The sequence below is a fragment of the Lepus europaeus genome, chromosome 20 (assembly GCF_033115175.1).
Source record: "Lepus europaeus isolate LE1 chromosome 20, mLepTim1.pri, whole genome shotgun sequence".
In the NCBI taxonomy this organism is placed as follows: domain Eukaryota; kingdom Metazoa; phylum Chordata; class Mammalia; order Lagomorpha; family Leporidae; genus Lepus; species Lepus europaeus.
In genome coordinates, this window is record NC_084846.1 from 44,624,176 (window position 1) to 44,645,729 (window position 21,554).

Here is a 21,554-nt window from a genome sequence, read left to right on the forward strand (position 1 = left end):
TCCTTCAGGTAAAATTCATGGAGTGCGATTCCCTGAAAGCAAATGTTTGAAACAAAAAGTATTAGAATCCCAGTGATCAGCTGTTTCAAGTCTTGGCTCAATCCAAGCATAAAATATTTGAGATTCCAGAGGAATTTGTTATCTGCATGGTATTAAGGCAGTCCTTTTCAGATAGTTATCTTTTACTGTGACAAATTGTACAGTTGCTATGTGTGGAAGAAAGACTCATTGGGAAATCAGTGGTTCATGAAAGTTAAAGCTGAATATGCAGCTGCCTGCGTAGTGTTACCAACTGACTAATAGGTTGCGGTGTATTTCTGGCTAACAGATTTGCCCTTGATGGACTGGATGTATTTCCCTAAATTTCAGATACTACCTTTAATACCCAATGTGATGGTTTCAGTAGTGGGGCATTTGGGAAATAATTAGGTCATGAGGGTAGAGCCCTCATGGGTGGAATTAGTACCCTCAGAAGAAAAAAGACCAGAGCTTGCTCTGCTGTCTACACCATGTGAGAATACAAGAAGGCCATCTGTAAGCCAGGAAGCAGATCCTTGCTGGAGCCAAATCTAGTACCCTGATCTTGGACTTCCCAGCCTGCAGAACTGTGAAAAATGGATGGTGGTTCTTTATGTCACCCTGTCTGTGGTAACCTGTTAGAGCAGCTGTCTAAAACAGTGCTGTATGTTGGTGAACCTAATGAGAGCATGGGGGTCCAGTCATTTTCATAGCTAATCTGGTTATGAAGTGCATCTCTAAACCAGATGTTGAGTTCATGTCACAATTTTTTTTTTTTTTTTTTAAGATTTATTTATTCGAAAAAGTTACAGAGAGAGGTAGAGACAGAGGGGTCTTCCATCTGATGGTTCATTCCCCAGATGGCCACAACGGCCGCAGCTGCGCCAATCCGAAGCCAAGAGCCAGGCGCTTCCTCCAGGTCTCCCACTTGGGTGCAGAGGCCCAAGGACTTGGGCCATTCTCCACTGCTTTCCCAGGCCATAGCAGAGAGCTGGACTGGAAGAGGAGCAGTCGGGACTAGAATTAGTGCCCATATGGGGTGCCGGCACTTCAGGCTAGGGCTTTAACCTGCTGCACCAAAGCGCTGGCCCCATTACCACTTTTTTTAGAAATGTGTTCTCCCCACTAAGTTGCCTTTATAACACACACTACTTCATACCTTCAGTTTTTACCATTGCAGAAAAACATCATGCATTTGAATTAAACCATTTGTGTAACTGATTCATGTTTTGATTATTAGAAATAAACTTGCCGGCGCCATGGCTCAACAGGCTAATCCTCCGCCTTGCGGCGCCGGCACCCTGGGTTCTAGTCCCGGTTGGGGCACCGGATTCTGTCCTGGTTGCCCCTCTTCCAGGCCAGCTCTCTGCTGTGGCCAGGGAGTGTAGTGGAGGATGGCCCAAGTGCTTGGGTCCTGCACCCCATGGGAGACCAGGAGAAGCCCCTGGCTCCTGCCATCGGATCAGCGCGGTGCGCCGACCGCAGCGCGCCAACCGCGGCGGCCATTGGAGGGTGAACCAACGGCAAAAGGAAGACCTTTGTCTCTCTCTCTCTCTCTGTCCACTCTGCCTGTCAAAAAAAAAAAAAAAAAAAAAGAGAGAGAGAGAAATAAACTTATTGTTTCTATTCTCTCCCTATAAAATGGAAACGTGGAGTTGTGGTAGTAGGCTGTTTTGGAGGGAGTCTTCCTTGTCTGATATCCCACTTTGTTTTCACATCCCACCTGTGAGCAGACTCCCAAATCTAATGCTTCTACATTTGAAATATGCTCAGAATCTGACAGCTTAACTCTCTTTGCACTGCAGTCACCCCAACCAGAGGCTCCATCATCTTGCCTAGAATATTAAAGTACCCTCTAACTTGTCTGGCTGCTTCCGTCTTGGTCTCTACTTCCCTTCTCCACACAGCAGGCAGATCCCTTCAAACCAGTTATGTTTCCTTTCCTCTATTCAAAGTCCTTTATTAAAATGGATTTAACATCTGAGAAACGTGTGCACTAGGTTTTCATACTTGAGAACTTTTGCTTTATTCAAAGCTTGTTTATGCTTTTTTTTTTTTTTTAAAATTTAGTTGAAAGCAGAGGGATGGAGTACTCCATCTTCTGGTTCACTGTCCAAATGCCTACATATCCGTAGCTTCAAAAACCCAGCCAGGAGCTCGATTCATATGGGTGGCAGGGACTCAAGTGCTGGAGCCATAACTGCTGCATTCCAGGGGGTGCATTAGCAGGAAGTAGAATCAGAAGTAGAGCAGGGACTTGAACCTGTGCACTCCAGTATGGGATTGAGTATTCCAAGTAGCATCCCAATTGCTGCATCAGACACCTGCCTTTGTGTTATGTGTTATGTTCTTGGTAAGCCAAAAATATTTTAGGTACACATTGAATGACTCCAACATGAAGTAATGGTAGATTTTTAAAAATATGATTTTTCATAATTTCTCTGGTGTGACTTTTGGAGATTTGTTTTTAAAGATCAGGTTTCTTTTGTCTTCTATTTATAAAGAGCTCATTGTAACCACTTTGATTATACAATGAAAATTTTTTTTCCTAAGATTTACTTATTTGAAAGGCAGAGTTAGAGGCAGAGGCAGAGAGAGAGAAGTCTTCCAACTACTGGTTCATTCCCCAAATGGCTGCAAAGACCAGAGCTGGGCCAATCCAGAGCCAGGAGCTTTTTCCGGGTCTCCCACATGGGTGCAGGGGCCCAAGGACGTGGGCCATCTGATCTGCTTTCCCAGGCGTAGCAGAGAGCTGGGTCAGAGGAGTGCCCATATGGGATGCTGGCACTGCAGGTGGCGGCTTTACCCACTACATTGCAGTGCCGGCCCCAGAGATTTCTTCTTTAAGGAGTTACAAAGAGTAGGCAGTATGGAGATTGCTTTTACACTTTCCTCAGAAATCTATTTTCTATCTGTGCTCCCACATTCCCATATGCAGTTTTGATGTTTCAGGAACAGGATTTGCCCCCTCAAGTTTTCTAAATTTGTACTAAGGATCTCTACTGTCTATGATTAGCATTTCTTTTCCTGGCGTATGCACAAAAATAGACACTCTGCCTTCAGCTGTGCTCTTTAAGAAGTAGTGTCATTCCATGGTCTCTTTCCGTGAATAACATTGTCATCTGTGCCTCTGGGGCAGGGATACTTCTTTCAGCTGATGTTCTATACTGGTTTCTATCCCAGTGAAAACCACAAAGAGTATCAGCACCAAAGGCACATGGAGTACATGTTCCCTGGTACTCGGTGGATGTTCTGGTCTCCTCTTCATAGGCCTACTTTGTACCTTATTGAAAACACTCTTTGCAATGATCCTGCCTTTGTGTCCATGTTCCTGTGCTGTCCCTCTGACCAGTGCGTTCAGCTTCTCCACATTTGTAAAGTTGCTATGGGATGATAGGGATGCATCTTGGAGTGAGCACAGGAAGAAAGCTAGAGGGCCAACATGTTCTGTGGTCTCCTGGACCCTGGCATTCAAGCGCAGAGGCAACTTGATTGCTTCAGCCTTGAAGTCGGGATCAGAAACTGCCACAATTTACCAGCCATCCCCATGCAGCCTCACTAGGTGGCAGCAGGTGAATTGCATTGTGAGTCTTCTTCAATGAAATAATAAACTGTCAGGTCCAGCAATGCTGGGGATGGCATCTGCTTCTACCAAAGCTGTCTGCCTGTGGTTAGCAGACAGGATGGCCACAGGGAGAAAGTGCTATCTGCAGTGCTGAGAGGAGGCCAGCTCATCATCTGTTCAGGGCTTCCCTTGCTCTTTCTGTGGGTTGGTCTTGTGTTCCCTTAGGGTGCTCTCCTGGACTCCCTTCTCTTGGGAACATGCAGCCTACTTGATCATGGTTTTTAGGGGTTAAAAATGTGGAATACTGCTACGGTGTGCCTTTTTTTCCTAATATTCCCCAATATTAATATTTCAGGGATTAAAATGAAATGCTGATTTTCTCATCGACATTCTTCTAACCCAGTAGTTCTCAACCAGGAGACCTTTACTGCCCCCAGGGAACATTTGGCAATGTCCACAGACATTTTTGGTTGTCACAACTGGGAAGATGGGCGTGGGGGAGTGCTGCTGGCTTCTGGGGTGTAGAACCAGGAATGATGCTCGGTGTTTTCCTGAGGCCAGCATTCTGGTACAGCTGGTTAAGCCTCCACTTGTAATGCCAGCATCTCAGGTTTGAGCCCTGGGTGCTCTGTTTCTGACCCAGCTTTCTGCTAATGCACCTGAGAAGGCAGCAAAGGGAAGCCTAGGTCCTTGGGCCCCTGCCATCCACATGGGAGACCAGGAGGGAGTTCCTGGTTCCTAGCTTCAGCTTGGACCAGCCCCTGCTGTTGCAGCCATTTAGTGAGTAAACCAGCAGACGGAAAGATCTCTCCCCCTTTCTCTGTCATTCTGCCTGTCAAGTAAATAATCATTAAAAATTTCCTTTATCAGGGGCTGGCACTGTGGCACAGCGGGTTAAAGTCCTGCCCTGAAGTGTCAGCATCCCATATGGGCGCTGGTTCTAGTCCCGGCTGCTCCTCTTCTGATCCAGTTCTCTGCTATGGCCTGGGAAAGCAGTAGAAGATGGCCCAGGTCGTTGGGCCCCTTGCACCCACATGGGAGACCTGGAAGAAGCTCCTGGCTCCTGGCTTTGGATCGGCGCAACTACAGCTGTTGGGGCCATCTGGGAGTGAACCAGCAGATGGAAGACCTCTCTCTGTCTCTATCTCTCTCTCTGTAACTCTGACTTTCAAATAAATAAAATAAATCTTTTAAAAAAATTTCCTCTATCAGACTTGATAAAACATTGTATTTTGTATTAAAAATGTGACATGAGAATATTTTAATTTTCCAGAAGTCTCCATGTGCCACCTTACCTTTTCCATATGTCTAATTTTCAGTAATGATGCTCAGGTCTGTGCCCCAGGACTAATTTTCTTGTTTGTTCCAGACCCTATATCCAAATAATAAGAGATTTCCATTAGGACTTTTTAAGAGTCTTGAACACATAACAATCTGACAACTTTGCAAAATCTTTCCTCCTAAATTTTCTTCTTTAGTATCCTAGCTTGGTTCATTCAACAAATATGTCAATTATTTTTTATCAAACTATAGCACAATTCTGCTTAACTAATTGACATAACTGGGTTAGCACATCAAAAATAAATCAGCTCTACTGCTCACCCTGGCCACCTGAAGCTGAGCCTGACCCAAACTTTCCCACTCTGGTGAAAAACAAGTTGTTCCAATGAAACTTTAGTCATTCTTGATTTCTCTCTTTCTTCCCCATTCCGCATACAATTCAGAAGCAACTCTTTTGGTATATCCTGAGTTCTCTGTGGTTATCAGTTTGAGGTTATGGGAAGTATTTTTTTATAGATTATTATCTATAGTCAAGCTACTATGGGATCCCTTTTTTTTTTTTTAATGTATTTATTTATTTGAAAGAGTTACACACACAGAGAGGTAGAAAGAGAGAGGTCTTCCATCCGCTGGCGCACTCCCCAATCGGCTGCCCCAATCCGAAGCCAGGAACCAGGAGCTTCTTCCCAGTCTTCCACTCAGGTGCAGGGGCCTAAGGACTTGGGCTATCTTCCACTGCTTTCCCAGGCCATAGCAGAGAGCTGGATCAGAAGTGGAGCAGCTGGGACTCAAACCGGTGCCCATATGGGATGCCAGCACTGCAGGCGGAGGCCTTACCCACTACGCCACAGTGCCGGCCCTGAGAAGTATGTTAAAAGCAGATTACACTTGGGAGGAGTGAGAATGGATCTCAGGAGACAGGTTAAGGCTGTCCTTTTTAGGGAGAGCACTTATCCAGGCCAGAGATGGTGTGGCATGGACCAGGATAATGACCAGTTACATAGACAGAACCAAGTAATCAGCATCTGTTTCAGAAACAGAATCATCGGGATGTGGTGATGACTTGGTTGTAGGCATGCAAGAGACAGGGTTGTTGATGCTTCCTAGGTTACTAGCTTGAACATTCGAGAGACTATGATTAGGAGGCCTGTGAGAGGTAAGGGCAGGTGTGTGGAAAACTCAAGATAACCCTTTGCAACAAACTGCATTTGAAATACTGAACATCTAAACTGAGATGGCAAGGAGGCTAATGGATATGTGAATGTGTAAATTTGGAAACAGTCAGCAGATGGAGTGTATTTAAAACCATGGAAAAGAATGAGATTATCCAGCGCAGATACTCAAGAGAGAGAGAAGAGAGCCCTGAACCAAGGGAACCTGCCAAGGAGGATGTCAGAGTGGTATCACCTATTCTATTGAATGCTTCAGGGAAGTGAAGATAAGTATAGAAAAGTATCCATGATTGTGGCAAAATAAATTCATTTGTGACATGAGAAAAGTACATTCATTTCAGTGTTGGTGGCAGAAGCCAGATTGGAGTGGGCTGTTCACTGACAATGTGGAGGCAGCTTTCCTAGACAGCTCTTTCCAAAAGTTTTCCTTTGCAAGGGAGTGGAGAAATGAGGCAATCGCAAGGGAGGAGTAAGGGATTATGGGCCTGTGTATGCGTGCATGCAGGCTGCAAACTGAGAAATCAACAAGTATTTATGTTACTGGGAATTATCTAGTAAAAGAGGAGACCATTGATGCAATTATGCAGGTGAGAGAGAGCCATCGTTAAAGTTGTGAGAAAATGAGACTCAGGCTTGCTCTAACTAGAAAAAAGAATGCAATTTCTATTTTTTTTTAAGGTTTATTTAAATATATCTTGAAAGAGTTACATAGAGAAAGAAGGAGAGGCAGAGAGAGAGAGAGAGAGAGATCTTTCATCCAATGGTTCACTCCCCAATTGGCCTCAACGGCCAGAGCTGTGCTGATCTCCGAAGCCAGGAGCTAGGAGCTACTTCAGAGTCTCCCACATGGGTGCAGAGGCCCAAGAACTTGGACCATCATCTACTGCTTTCCCAGGCCACAGCAGAGAGCTGGATCGGAAGTGGAGCAGCCAGGACTCAAACCACTGCCCATATGGGATGCTGGCACGGTAGGCAGCAGCTTTTACCCGCTACACCACAGCGTCGGCCCTGCAACTTCTATTCTAACATCTGAAGGTAACCTCAGGAGGAAGACCTGGGACAATACCCTAGAAACCAGAAGAAATTCGAGAAGTCTAGTTTGTTGTATACTTTCCTGAAGCAGCCTGGAAACCTGGGTCTCAGACTCTGCCCTTACTTCAATCCCGTTGGTAATTTTGCTTTTCTTGTTTTCCTGCATTTAGATTCAGATGATTCAAGTAATTCAATCCAATGTATTGATGACTTAATAGCTGGAGTCATATATCATGTGTTATTCCAAGGGCTTAATGGTTATTTCTGCTGATACTATCTTCCAGAGGATGAAGTCCAGGGACATAAAAGTGTATATTTTGAGCCAGCATAGGATGTGGCTTATAGGAGTAAAATCTCAGCAATTCTCAAAACTTCTTAAAAAATTACTTCCACTACACTTCCTCATTCTCATTCAAAGCTATATTTATTAAAATATGTAAATATTGGATACTTTATAATATATTAATGTAAAATATTCTTTACATTAAGCTCAAAATCTCTTTTCAATATGATGGATGGTATTTGCTGAACTTCTATTATATGTCAGGTATTTGGCATGTACTATAAATAATCCTTACAATAACAGAGTGGGGCAGATAGTAATTATGGCCACTGTTTATTGGGTGTTTACAGTGCATTTGGCACAGTGTATATGAATTTCTATATGACATGATATTACTGTAAAATTTTAACTGGTGCTTTTCCCATGATATTTCCTCATACCTTGTGATCTTCATCTGATTCAGAGAGCCAGAGCATTTTATTCATTTTCCTAAGGAAGGAAAAGCAGAGTGAAAGTGACAGAGGAGAGAGAGAGAGAGAGAGTGAGAGAGACAGAGAGACAGAATTTTCAAGTTCTATCCTTTAGAGAGGAAAGCAGAGAACTAAAGTTTTGGGAAAATTATTGGAGAAAACATATCTGTTCAGCAGCTGTGCTTCCCTGCTCCACAGGCTAGGTAAAAATACTCTGGGCAGGAGAAGGGGCCAAGTTTTGAGAGAAGCTTCTAGAAGATGAGAGCATGAGTCTGACAACATTCCCTGTCTGTCCACCTCACTCGGCACCCCAGTCCCCAGGCACACTGTGCCCTTGGAGGGGGCTAGGGTCAAGCCTTCAGGGTGGAGCCCCAAGGAAGCAGAACAAGCCCCCAGGAAAAAGTGGCTGTGGTATTTCTAGGTGAAGAACCACGGTGTCTGGTCCTGATGGGGTCATGCAGACAATCAAGGATGACCCTCCAGACTGTGTGAATAGGAGACGACTAAGGGCCAGCTAGGGTGCTGGCTTCTCATGGAGGCTGAAAGTCCAGTGACTGCTACCATCTTATCACTTCTCACTAGGTAAGGCCTCCAAAAATAAAAGGTGAAAAAGCAAAGGCATCCTTGGCAAAGGCAGTGTTCCAGATAAGTGTGTGTGTGGGCATCAGGGGGAGCCCGTTACCCTGTCAATATGGGGTGCAGGCATCTCAAGTGACAGCTTAACCTCCTGCACCACAACTTTCACTCACTGTTTCTTTTTGACAATATGAGCAACTATATGTATTAACTCCTACCCTCCCAGTCTTTCATATCAGAAAACATTGTTTTTCTGCCACTTGACTTTTTCTACCATGCAGTGGTACTGTCAAGCTAGGGTGGGGTTTGCCTATGTTAAAACAGCACCAAAAGCTCTGTGGTTTAATACAAACTCACGTCTCATCTCCGTCTGTGGTTCCCCTGTAGCAGCAGGGTCCCTGCTTTGCTGTTGCTGCTCTCCTGTGGCATGTGGCCAAGGAAGCAGCTGTGTCTGGTGCCAGTCACAGTGGCAGAACTCACACTGACTTTCAAATAGACTCTCCACATTTCTCCGTACTGTACAATGCTTGAAGAAAATACTACAGCCATAGATAACTTCAGGTGGGGAGGGAAGTATAATTTAATCAGATGCTTCAGAAGAGAGCTGAAGTTTTGTAAACAGCCGTAATAACAGTGTGCTCTTGTTCTTACCTGTGGGCTCACTCCCAAAGTTACCTAGCCACGGTCATTTTTGCCAGGTTTTTCCACTATAAACCTACATACCCAAATCCCCTTTCTGTTGTCTGCTCTTTGAAAGTAACTCATCAAGTATAAAGACACACAATGAGAATGTTAAGCTCCATCCCCAGAGTATACAAACCCATGTGAATTATTTGGAATTCTTCTATATATCTCTGATTCTCACGTTTCAATGTCTTTATATCAGCATGGATTCTTGGAGATTTTATACTTTGATATATAATCCGACACTATGTTATTTATTTCGTTACTCAAATTTTTCCATCTGTGGTTGTTACAGGTTGACTTGTCAGGTTGACTTGTTAAAATTTGAATATGGTTTATGTTTCTGAGAAAGTTCATGTGATTGGAGACTTGGTCCATCAAGTGGTGGTATTGGGAAGCAGCAGAATCTTTAAGAGGTGGGGCCTGACCAGAGGCTCTTAAATTATTTAGGTTGTGAATATAGCCCTACCACACAACCCAGCCATCCCACTCCTTGGAATTTACCCAAAGGAAATTAAATTGGCAAATAAAAGAGCTATCTGCACCTCAGTGTTTATCACAGTTCAATTCACAATAGCTAAGACATGGAATCAACCTAAATGCCCATCAACAGAAGACTGGATAAAGAAATTATGGGATATGTACCCTATAGAATACTATACAGTGGTAAAAAAAAAAATGAAATCTGGTCATTTGCAACAAAATGGAGGAATCTGGAAAAATTCATGCTGAGTGAAATAAGCCAGTCCCAAAGGGACAAATATCATATGTTCTCCCTGATCTGTGACAACTAACTGAGCACCTAGAAGTGAAATGGACACTATGAGAAACAGTGACTTGATCAGCCCTTGTCCTGACTGTTGAGGAACAGCTTGCTATTTTATTCTTTTTAGTATTTTCTTGTTCTACTTAATACCATTTATTGAACTCTGTAATTAACACACAATTATTCTTAAGTATTTAAATTTAACTGAAAAGTGATCCCTGTTAAATAGGAGTGGGAATAAAAGAAGGAGGAGATGTACAGTTTGACACACACTCACTTAGACTTACCTCTAATGATAGCGCCAGAAACGTGCCATGGAATTCCAAATCCCATTAAGTTGGCATGTACCAATGCCATCTTACTAGTTTAACATTTTTTTAATTTGACAGGTAGAGTTATAGACAGTGAGAAGAGAGACAGGGAGAAAAGTCTTCCTTCCATTGGTTTACTCCCCAAATGGCCGCTACGGCCAGCGCCGTGCTGATCTGAAGCCAGGATCCAGGTGCTTTTCCTGGTCTCCCATGTGGGTGCAGGGGCCCAAGCACTTGGGCCATCCTCCACTGCCCTCCTGGGTCACAGCAGAGAGCTGGACTGGAAAAGGAGCAACCAGGATTAGAACCCAGCACTCACATGGGATGCTTGCACCGCAGGTGGAGGATTAACCAAGTGAACCACGGCCCCCGCCCCACTATCTTACTAGTTAAAGTTATCAGTTTGGCCAGTGCCGCTGCTCAATAGGCTAATCCTCCACCTGTGGTGCTGGCACACAGGGTTCTAGTCCCGGTCAGGGCGCTGGATTCTGCTCCTCTTCCAGTCCAGCTCTCTGCTGTGGCCCAGGAGTGCAGTGGAGGATGGCCCAAGTGCTTGGGCCCTGCACCCACATGGGAGACAAGGAGAAGCACCTGGCTCCGCTCCTGGCCTCAGATCAGCGCGGTGCACCAGCCACAGTGCTCAGGCTGCAGCGGCCATTGCGAGGTGAACCAACGGAAAAGGAAGACTTTTCTCTCTGTCTCTCTCTCTCACTGTCCACTCTGCCTGTCAAAAAAAAAAAAAAAAAAGGTGATCAGTTTAAGTTCATAATTGATCATAAAGATAAGATTACGTGTCAAAGGGATCACATAAACAAGACTAGAGTCTGCTAATAATAACTGATAGAATTATAAAGGAGAGAATGATCTAACTTGGGAAGCGGGATACACAGCAGACTCATAGAATGGCAAATACCCTAAACAGCACTCTGGCCTCAGAATCAGCCCTTAAAGCATTTGGATCCAGCTAAAAAGCCCATGAGAGTATTTCAGGCATGGAAAGCCAAGACATTGTGGCAAAAAAAAAAAACAACCTAAATGAAAGATCTCTGTGAGTGAGATCCCAGCGGAAAGATTGGGCCATCAAAGAAGGAGGTACCTTTCTCTGAAGAGAGGACAGAACTTCCACTTTGATTATGGCCTTGTCTAAATAAGGTTGGAGTTTGTGAACTCAAGAGGCTTCCATAGCCTTGGCAGCTCATGACATGAGCCTCGAGTGATTACTGACGTGATAAATAACAGTATCAATTGTTAAATCAACAACAGGAGTCACTGTGCATTTACTCCCCATGTAGGATCTCTGCCCTTAATGTGTTGTACTATGCGAATTAATGGTAAAAGTAGTACTCAAACAGTACTTTATACTTTGTGTGTCTATGTGGGTACAATCTGTTGAAATCTTTACTTAGTATATACAAAGTTGACCTTCTGTATATAAAGATAATTAAAAATGAATCTTGATGAAGAATGGGATGGGAGAGGAAGTTGGAGATGGGATGGTTTGTGGGTGGTATAGTGGTTATGGGGGGAAAAACTGCTATAATCTAAAAGTTGTACTTTTGAAATTTATATTTATTAAATAAAAGTTTAAAAAATTATTCAGGTTGTGCTTTTGGAAGGTAGTTATCATGCAACCCTCAGAGTTCTAGTGAGAGGATTATTGTAGAAGGGAGACACCTGGCCCTCCCAGCACTCGACTTATTGGCTTGCCATGTGAATTCCTATGCACGTGCTCCACCATCTGCCATCCACCATGAGCTCCTTGCTAGAACTTAAGTTTACACCATGCTCTTTGGACTTTGAAGCTCCAAAACTGTGAGCCCAGAGGTAAATAAGATTGTTTTCTTCATTAGTTGCCTATGTCAGGTATTGCATTATAGAGCTGAAAGGCTGGCTAATACAGCTTCTTACTCTTAAAAATATTATTGCATTTAATCATATCTTTTTGTGTATGCTTGACTAAGCCTCACTTAATATTAATCATGAATTTATTGTATTCATCTTTGTTCCTCTGCAGTGCTAATTAACAACTTTACATGCATTCATTCATTCAGAAAGTGAATATCTATGAGTCATGTACTATGATGAGAGTGATGTCTCCATAATAAATAAAACCTTCATATTCCCTGGTCTCACGGAACTTACCTAGTGGAGAACTATAAATACATACAAAGAAATAGGTGTTAGAAATTGAAATTAGTCCTAATAAAGGAAATGATCTCAGTAGGATAAAAGAATGATGGGTAAACCTATAGAAAAATGCTTCTCTCAAGGGATATGAGCTGATACTTGAGGGATGAGTGAGTTAGGAGGGCCATAAGCAGAAGGAGACAACTTCAGGAATGGGAGAGGTATGAGTTTCCCAAAGTAAAAAAGAGTAGCTTAGAGTGTAAACACTTAATAAATAAATACTTTCCAAATTTACTTGTCCCTATTGCTAGTTTTATTTTAAATGGTATCAGCCACTGTTTTTTTTTTTTTTTTTATAAGCAGTGAACAATATTGGTCTTGTCTATATATGAGTGTCAGTTGTTAAATCAACAGCGGGAGTCACTGTGCACTTACTTCCCATGTAGGATCTCTGTCCTTAATGTGTTGTACTATGTGAATTAATGGTAAAATTACTACTCAAACAGTATATATACATATACACACACACATATATATATCAGAAAAATTGATCATTATGATAAGATCCATAATGTGTCTGTGGCATATCACAATAAAAAGTTAATTTCTCACTCATGTCACAGCCAATGAGTTTGGTCAGCTGGTTCTCCAGGGTGCCTCTTCTCCAAGTGGTGAATTCAGGCCCCCTGGCTCCCTCCGTCATGTGGACCCATATTTCAGCATATTTACTTCCATCCTTGGAGAGAGAGTAGGACTGTGGAAATCATGAGACTCCGGGAACCGGCCTGAGAGTGGTTATATTACTTCCACCTGCACCCCATTGGCTACAATAAGCCCTATGATACACTAAGAAGGGAGGAGCCTGGGAGCCAAGGAAACGCAGTTTTTATGTCTTAGGAGAAAAAAGAAATGTATAGGTCAACATAGAACATTGTCTCTGCTGCATGTTTCACAATGCAACATTTGTAGAGTCTTGAAGAAGAACATTACTATAAAAAGATTTCTGAAATGACTGAAGAGTTATATTTATTTCAAGTTGTTATTCTCTCTTTTAGGGATGAGAGAAAGCTGTTTTCCGTTAACCCTGAAAATTCCCCTTGCAACTTTCTCTGGCGTTTGGAAGGCCTCCAAGCCTCTCATTGTTTGTGACCAACCAGGCTCTCTGCAGTGCCTGTTCAGTTTCCTCAAGGGCAGATCTCTTAGAGGAGCACAAGTTCAGCTACTCCTTTTAGAGGTCACAGCGAATCATCCCTTTTAGTAAATGTAGGATGCCCTAGTACCTCTGCAAATGGAGCCCCTGTGTCTTTTGTTAAGCCAGAGACAGAAAGACTAGAGAGTATGAGTAATTTATTGTAAGCTCATTATTTATCTCAGACCTAATGATGGGAGTCATACACAAAAATGCCTCTGCTGATTACGTCTTGGAAGGATTGGTGGTTTAAAGTCAGAAGGCATGAGATTGATGTTTGACTTCTATACCTATCAAGTGGCTAAAAATGTATTAAGTACCTGGTTGGAGCCAAGCACATAATGATAGAGGCTGTAAAGACAAATTATAGGCAATACACTATGGAAAATGTTCTCCCATGTCTCCTGTGCATTTGCCTTGACCTGTAGTGGAAAGGCCTTCTTTCCCTTCAACCTTGCAATCACTGCCAACATCACTAGGTGGATGCTTCTACGAATGCCCTCGCTAGGCAAATACTTACATTTTGGCAACAGTGCCACAAGTTTGTCAATCCTGATGTATAGCATGGTCCAGGAATGGTAGCTAAGGAGGAGTGGTGAAAACAACACATTCAGAGACCAAATGCTTTGGGCTTGGGGTGTTTGTGGTTCTCAAAACATGAACTATGATGTTTTTCAGTCATAAATCAGGCCTTGACTTGAAGATTTTGGTTCAAGTGCCTAAGACCCCAGTGAATGAGGGAGAGTGGCCAGGGTTCTGTAGAATGAAGACAGGGTTAGCTGACCAGACCTCAAATGGGGAAGAGTTAATAACAATTCAGACCTAGGGGAATGTGATGCTCCATGCTTGGACATTGAAAGAATAGTGTTCTCTGGAGAGGATTAAGATGAAGGAATATTCACTAGGATTGAATGCGAAACTCCAGGACATAATGGCGAAAGGGTGATACAGAGGTCAGCATTGTGGAGAATTACAGGAGAAGATGCAGAACAGTAAGCTCACAGTTAGATGATGAGAGCTTTGACTTGTGACTAAAGCTGGGGAGGGATTCTGAGTAGGTGCAGGTGGAACACATTTCAGAGATGTGGTAGAATTTTTTCCCCCACGGAGCTTGCAGTTAAGGCTGACTTTGGTAGTCAGAAGCCTGTCCTTCCCTACTTACATAGCAATAATAATATTGTTCCAATTTTAGAGGATTGCTGTAAAAATGAATATCCTGATTTCCAGAACAGTGTTCACCAGATAATACACTTAAATAGTCATGAGGCTACATTTCCCAGGCACATAGTGCAGGGACAATTCAGAGACGTTTTCACAGTCACAGAATCCTTTCCTCAGGTGTTCCCTACCGTTAATTCTGTCCCCATCTCCTTTCCTCTTTCCTGGTAGCAAACTCCTAGGGCGATTTACACATCTTCCATGAAGCTCACTGTCACTCCTTTGTTCTCTTGTGACTCGTTCTGTGCTCTACAGACTCACCAGTGATTCTATTGGCCTCAACTGCTGAACCTATTAGGCCCTTGGCGGTCTCATTTTGGTCACCACCCACATGAGTCATTTTTCAGAACTCCTAGTGTGAAACTAGACTCTCATACTCCAATCATTACCTCTCAAGGTCAATATACTTTTTGGTGCTTTTCTCAGGTTTTAAAACAGAACAGATTTTGCTTTACTTTTCTGGTTTCCCCCTCTGAGGCAGTGCCTTCCCTTGACTTCATTCAGCTTCCTTTCTTTCTTTTTTTTTTTTTTTAAAAAAAAACTCTTTTCTTTAATGCATATAAATTTCATGAGTACATCTTTAGGAATACAGTGATTCATCCCACCACACCGCCCTCTCACCCCCACTCCCTTTCCCCTTCCTCCTCCCTCTCCCATTCCCAGTCCCATTCTCCATTAAGATTCATTTTTAATTAACTTTATACACAGAAGACCAACTCTATACTAAGTAAATATTTCAACTATTTGCACACTCTCACACACTAAATATAAAAAAAATGTTTGAGAACAAGTTTTACAGTTGAATCTCATAGTATGACTCATTTAGGACAGAGGTCCTGCATGGGGAGTAAGTGCACAGTGACTCCCAACTGTAAAACTTGTCTTCAAACAGTACTTTATACTTTGTGTGTCTGTGTGTGTGCAAACTGCTGAAATCTTTACTTAGTATAGAGTTGATCTTCTGTGTATAAAGATAAGTAAAAATGAATCTTAATGAAGAATGCGATGGGAGAGGGAGTAGGAGGTGGGATGGGAGTTGGGGTGGGAGGGCAGGTATGGGGGAAGAACTGCTATTTCTTAAAGCTGAACCTAAGAAATTTGTATTCATTAAATAAAAAAATTAACACTCGTATGTGTGACGTCAGTGATCACCCAATGCTCTTGACATGAGTTACCCAGGCTATGGAAACCTTATGAGATCACAGTCTCTGTCAATATTTAGGCAAGTCTAAAGGCAAAGTGGAAGTTCTCTCCTCCCCTCAAAGAAAAGTATGTCCTTCTTTGATGGTCCCTTCTTTCCACTGGGGTCTCACTCACAGAGATCCTTAATGTAGGATTTTTTTTTCCACAATGTCTTGGCTTTCCATGCCTGAAATGCTCTCGTTGGCTTTTCAGCCAGACCAGAATGCCTTAAGGGCTGATTCTGAGGTCAGAATCATTCAGCTTATTTCAGTCACCTTTTCCTTAAGAACTAGACCCAAGTCCCTCAAGGACCAGCCAGGGGACACCTGGGTGGCACCTATGGAAAGACACACAAAGCTCTCTGGTACTTGTGGCAATGATTTATTAGGCAAATACAAAGCAAACAAGGCATTCTAATGAGAGGGAGACCTAAAAGGAAATTCCAGTCTGGACAGTTTTTATGGCATGGGACTCCGTATCAAACAGTATACTGTAAGGAGCTGGAAAGTCTCAGGGTGGTACTTAATCGCATAGTGGAGATTATAATGTTGGCTTCTCTAAAAGGGACATTCTTTCTAATGTAGAGCTGCCTGGGACATGAATGAAAGTTACTAAAACCACCAAACTAGGCATAAAATCATGCAGCACCATAGTCAGGATATGGAAAAATTCCCATATCCCCCCACCCACAAATTTCCTTTTTTATAGTAAATCCCTCCCCCAAAGCATAACTCCTGAAAGCTACTGATCTTTTCTCCATCTCCATCATCTTGCCTTTTCTCGAATGTCGTGTTAACAAGAGTCATGAGGCAGGTAGCCTTTTGTGTCTAGGCTTCCATCACTCAGCAATATCCAATGAAGATTCACCCATGTTATTGAGTGCCTTAGTAGTTGCTCTTTTTTACTGCTGAGTAATATTTTATTGTATGGGTTTACTGTAGTTGCTTCTATATTCCTCAGTTGAAAGAAATGGAGGAGAATAATTGCAGCCATTGTGCTAAACAGTCTATCACATATATATTAATTGGTTGATTTAAAATAAACATTGTGTCTTTCTTGTATAAAAGTATTCAAATGTGAAGAGAAAAATATAATGAATGTCCATTTATCTTCACTTAGCTTTAGCATTCAACAAGATTTTGTCTCATATAGCCCTTTAAGGTTCTTTAATCTTTGCTGAAGTGTTTTAAAGTAAATCCTCACCTTGCATAGTGTAGTATGTGGGGATAATTCCATTTGCATCTCAAAAAGTAATATATTTTTTTCACAAAGCCTCCGTGTGTCAGCAATCTTATTTTGTAAAGGGCCAAGTATCACGGTTTGGGGCTTTGCAAGCTCTGTGATTTTTGTCAAAATTACTCAACCGCTAATGTTATAGAGAATGTGTAAATAAACAAATATGGCTGTATTTCTATTTAAACTTTATTTTCAAACAAAAGGATAGGTCTTAGTTTGCCAAATCCAATTTAATATCCAGTTCTTGATGAAGTTTTCCAATATGCCTCAAAAAATGTCTTCTTACTCTTTTTTTAAAATTTTATTTATTTATTCGAAAGTCAGAGTTACACAGAGAGAGAAGGAGAGGCAGAGAGAGAGGTCTTCCATCCACTGGTTCACTCCCCAATTGGCTGGTTCACTCCCCAATTGGCTGCAATGGCTGGAGCTATGCCTATCCGGAGCCAGGAGCCAGGAGCTTCCTCCTGGTCTCCCATGCGGGTACAGGGGCCCAAGCACTTGGGCCATCCTCCACTGCTTTCCCAGGCCAGAGCAGAGAGCTGGTTCCTAAAAGGAGCAGCCAGGACTCGAACCGGCGCCCATATGGAATGCCAGCGCTTCAGGCCAAGGCATTAACCCACTGAACCACAGCACCGGCCCAACTCTTCTTTTTTCTTTTCTTTTTTTTTTTTTTTTTTTTAAGTTCAAATCAGGATCTAGTCAAGATTTTGAATTCTGTCTTTAAGTAATTTTAAAATTCCTTGCATAATAACGTAAGTATATTTCCAGTGCATATTATTTTCACTGTCCCCAGACTTTCTTCCTAGGAAAAGAATTATTTTACAAAATGAACAATACGTACTTATCACTGAGAAATTAGAGGAAAATACTAAACAAAAATGAAAACTTAAGCCCTTCATAGTCTTATCTCCCAGAAATGACCATCGTTAATATTCTTTTTTTTTTTTTTAATTTTTGACAGGCAGAGTGGACAGTGAGAGAGAGAGACAGAGAGAAAGGTCTTCCTTTTGCTGTTGGTTCACCCTCCAATGGCCGGCGCACCGCGCTGATCCGATGGCAGGAGCCAGGTGCTTCTCCTGGTCTCCCATGGGGTGCAGGGCCCAAGTACTTGGGCCATCCTCCACTGCACTCCCTGGCCACAGCAGAGAGCTGGCCTGGAAGAGGGGCAACCGGGACAGGATCGGTGCCCCGACTGGGACTAGAACCCGGTGTGCCAGCGCCTCAAGGCGGAGGATTAGCCTATTGAGCCACGGCACCGGCCCATCGTTAATATTCTAGTGAGCATGTTTCTTGATGTGGATCTGTTGATAAAGATTTATGCGAGGAGACTTCAAAAATTTATAAAAAATGGAATCAAAAGATAAGTTTACTTTGATGCAAAACAATTTTGAATCTCATGCATAATTTTTTTTCATAAAATGTTTTCACAAACCTTTTGAAGATCCTTCATCTACAAATACAGAGTAAATGTTTAAATTAACAAGGGACCCAGCTAAATAGATATACATAAAACTTGCTGTTTCACTTCTATGTTATAATATCAGTATCTTTTCATGCCAGTAAGATCCTTTTATCCTTTTACAGCTTCCACAGATGATTCGTGCTCCATTATTCACTTACTATTTACTTACCTCATTCTCTTGATATTGGTTGGAGATATTGGAATTAAAAATATTGAGTGCAGCTCTCCACTAATGCCAAAATTTATGCTGCAAAGTTAGGTTTCATGACTGAAAGAGAAACCTTTTAGTTTGGCTTTTGGCTGGGCGCTGAAACAATTGTTGATACAGCAATAGTCATCAGGTACTCAGGGACTCACAGGGCTCCAGCTGCCCTACATCAACCCCAATATATGTCATTGTCATCGATGCTGCAGTTCCTGGGACCTCTGTGTAGTTAGGGCTCATGTGGGCCTGATTTCAGCCAACTATAAAAGACTGCTTGCAGTTCTCAGAGTTTATAGTGTGAGTTCTCTGTAGATGGCCCCAAATTCTATAAACCAATGAGAGATTTAAGGACATGGGAAATGAAACTTACATTGTCCTAAATTTTGTAACTCACCCCTTCTGATTCTCAGTCATTAGCTTACAACATCTACAGTTCTTTGATAATCTCTCTTCTCAAGCGGTGAGGCCTCTTCTTTCTTTAAGTGTGGGTGAGACTTAGAGATTGACTTTGAACAGATGGAATGTGGCAGATGTGACAGTAAGTGACTTCTGAAATTGGCCCCCAAATGCATCTGGACTTTCTCCTTGCTCTCCTGAATCATTTTGCTCTGGAAGGAGCCAGCTGCCACATCAAGAGGATACTCAAGCAGTTCTAAGAATAGGTCTATGTGGTGAGAAACCGGGGCCTTCTGTCCACAGCCATGTGAGAGAACCAATTAGAAGGCACATCCTTGGGCCTTTGCCACCATTTCAGTTGCACACTCGGGAACATCCCTGAGTCACAATCTTCCAGATTCGACTCCCAGATTCCTGACCCACCAAGACTAGGAGATAATTAATGTTTATCAAGCCACTACGTTTTAGAGGAGTTTGTAGCACAGTCATAGATAACTAACCAAAAACAAAGAAGTATTTTAGGGGGGTGGGGAAATAAAGAAAGATGAGTCTGGCTAATGAGTCAGGGTTGGGACTGGGAGGAGATAGCCATGGGCAAGTGTTCCACTGGAAGAGTCAGAAACACCACCATGGCTGGGTTGATATCCAAGTCAGGGCTTCCCCTGTAGTCTTTGTTCATTAAACTACATGTTCTTCACAGCCCCAAGACGATCTGGTTCTCAGTAATGGCAGAGTGTGGACAATGCTGATGAAAGTGTCATGTACTAAACACCCACTGCACACTCAGCACTAACCCAAGCCTATGATGTGTGTAAAGTCATTCGATCTTTACCACAGCTGATTTCCTGGCTTCTGTCATTACCCCAATTGTCAGCCTCACTGCAGCTGGAATGTTTAAAACTGAGCTCAAATTCTGTCCCCTCTGCTCTGAAGCCTCCAATGACACTCCAACATTCTCAGAATGAAATTTAATATGTTTTTGGTTTTGTTTTGCCTCATCAAACCTTATATAAATCTGTCCATCAACTGCCTACTATCCAGTCATTCGCCCTGTTGCCCTAGATTGCATGTCCTTCTGTTCATCGCACTTGCCAGTACTGCGCGTTGCTCAGTGCCTGGACAGAAATACTTGCTGCTGCCTGTAAGACTGTGCAGAATAGCTGTGTAGGCTGATCCTCTTCATTCAGGTCTCTGCTTCACACCAGCTTGTTAGCGAGGCCTTCCCTGCATACTACGACACCAGTTACCTTTCCTGACCTTGCTGTCCATTTCCTAGCCTATAATTCATTCTCCTGGATATATTCCAAATAGACTGCTTGGTGGTCTGTTATCCTTCCCACCCTTTGCTTTCAGCCTCATAAGAAAAGATTTGGTCTGGAATTTCAGTGTTGTTCCTCCATTCTTCTATTGGGTATTTAAAAATGTTCATGTAAAAATGGAATTAAGTATTAATTTATTTTGATGGAAACATTTTTAAAATCCTGCACATTTTTTTCATAATATGCATTTCCGCTGACTTTGTAGAAGGTGAAATTCAGTGAAATTTCTTTACTGAATGAATGAATGACACAGACCCATATTAAGAACCACAGTAAGGGCAGGGGTGGGGAAAGCAAAGGCATGAAGACACAAAATAGGTCAGCTTAATAACCATTCTGTTTTTTGCTTGTTTAGGACAAAAAAAATCTTTATTACAAGAGAGAAGACTTATTTGCCTTCCTGGGCCTTGATTTTCCTCAGACAGTCCAGCTCCTTACCCTGTAGCACATGGCCACGTGCCCAGCCACACTGGCCTGGCCTTGATGCGGTGCCTGCAAGAATCATGCCCTTCAGGAACTGTTCCTCTAAAAGACTGCTGCTCTTGGCACTCTTTTTTCCTTTCATCATATTTCTTTTGAATTTTCGTTGATCATTTTTTGTTTTAAAGTTCTTCCTCCCTATGAGTCAGCTTGGCCCACTTTTGGCCCAGGGGCACTGCATAGTGGGTTTTGTACCACTGTTAGTACAGTGTGATGTCAATAAGCATGATGTGGATCAGCTCGATATTGGAAGCAGTGTAGACAATATCAGTGATCCTGTTTTTCAGTACAACACTCAAAGGCCCAGGAGAAGTTCCCTACATCCAGCCTCAGGCCATGGTACATTTTGCCCACTTAATATGGACCATATATATGTGGTGGAGGAGGGGGTGGTGGGTAGTGCAGGACAGGAGAGAAGTGGTTGCAATCTTAGGTTAGCCCAGCTCATACTTCCACTTCTTATAGCAGAACTTTTCCTTGACCCCAGTTTTGCAGTACCTGCTCCAGTTGTCCCACAGGATGCCCATCACTCAGTGCTGGCTGGAAAAGGCAATAGCTATTCATTTAATTGCTTGATTAATA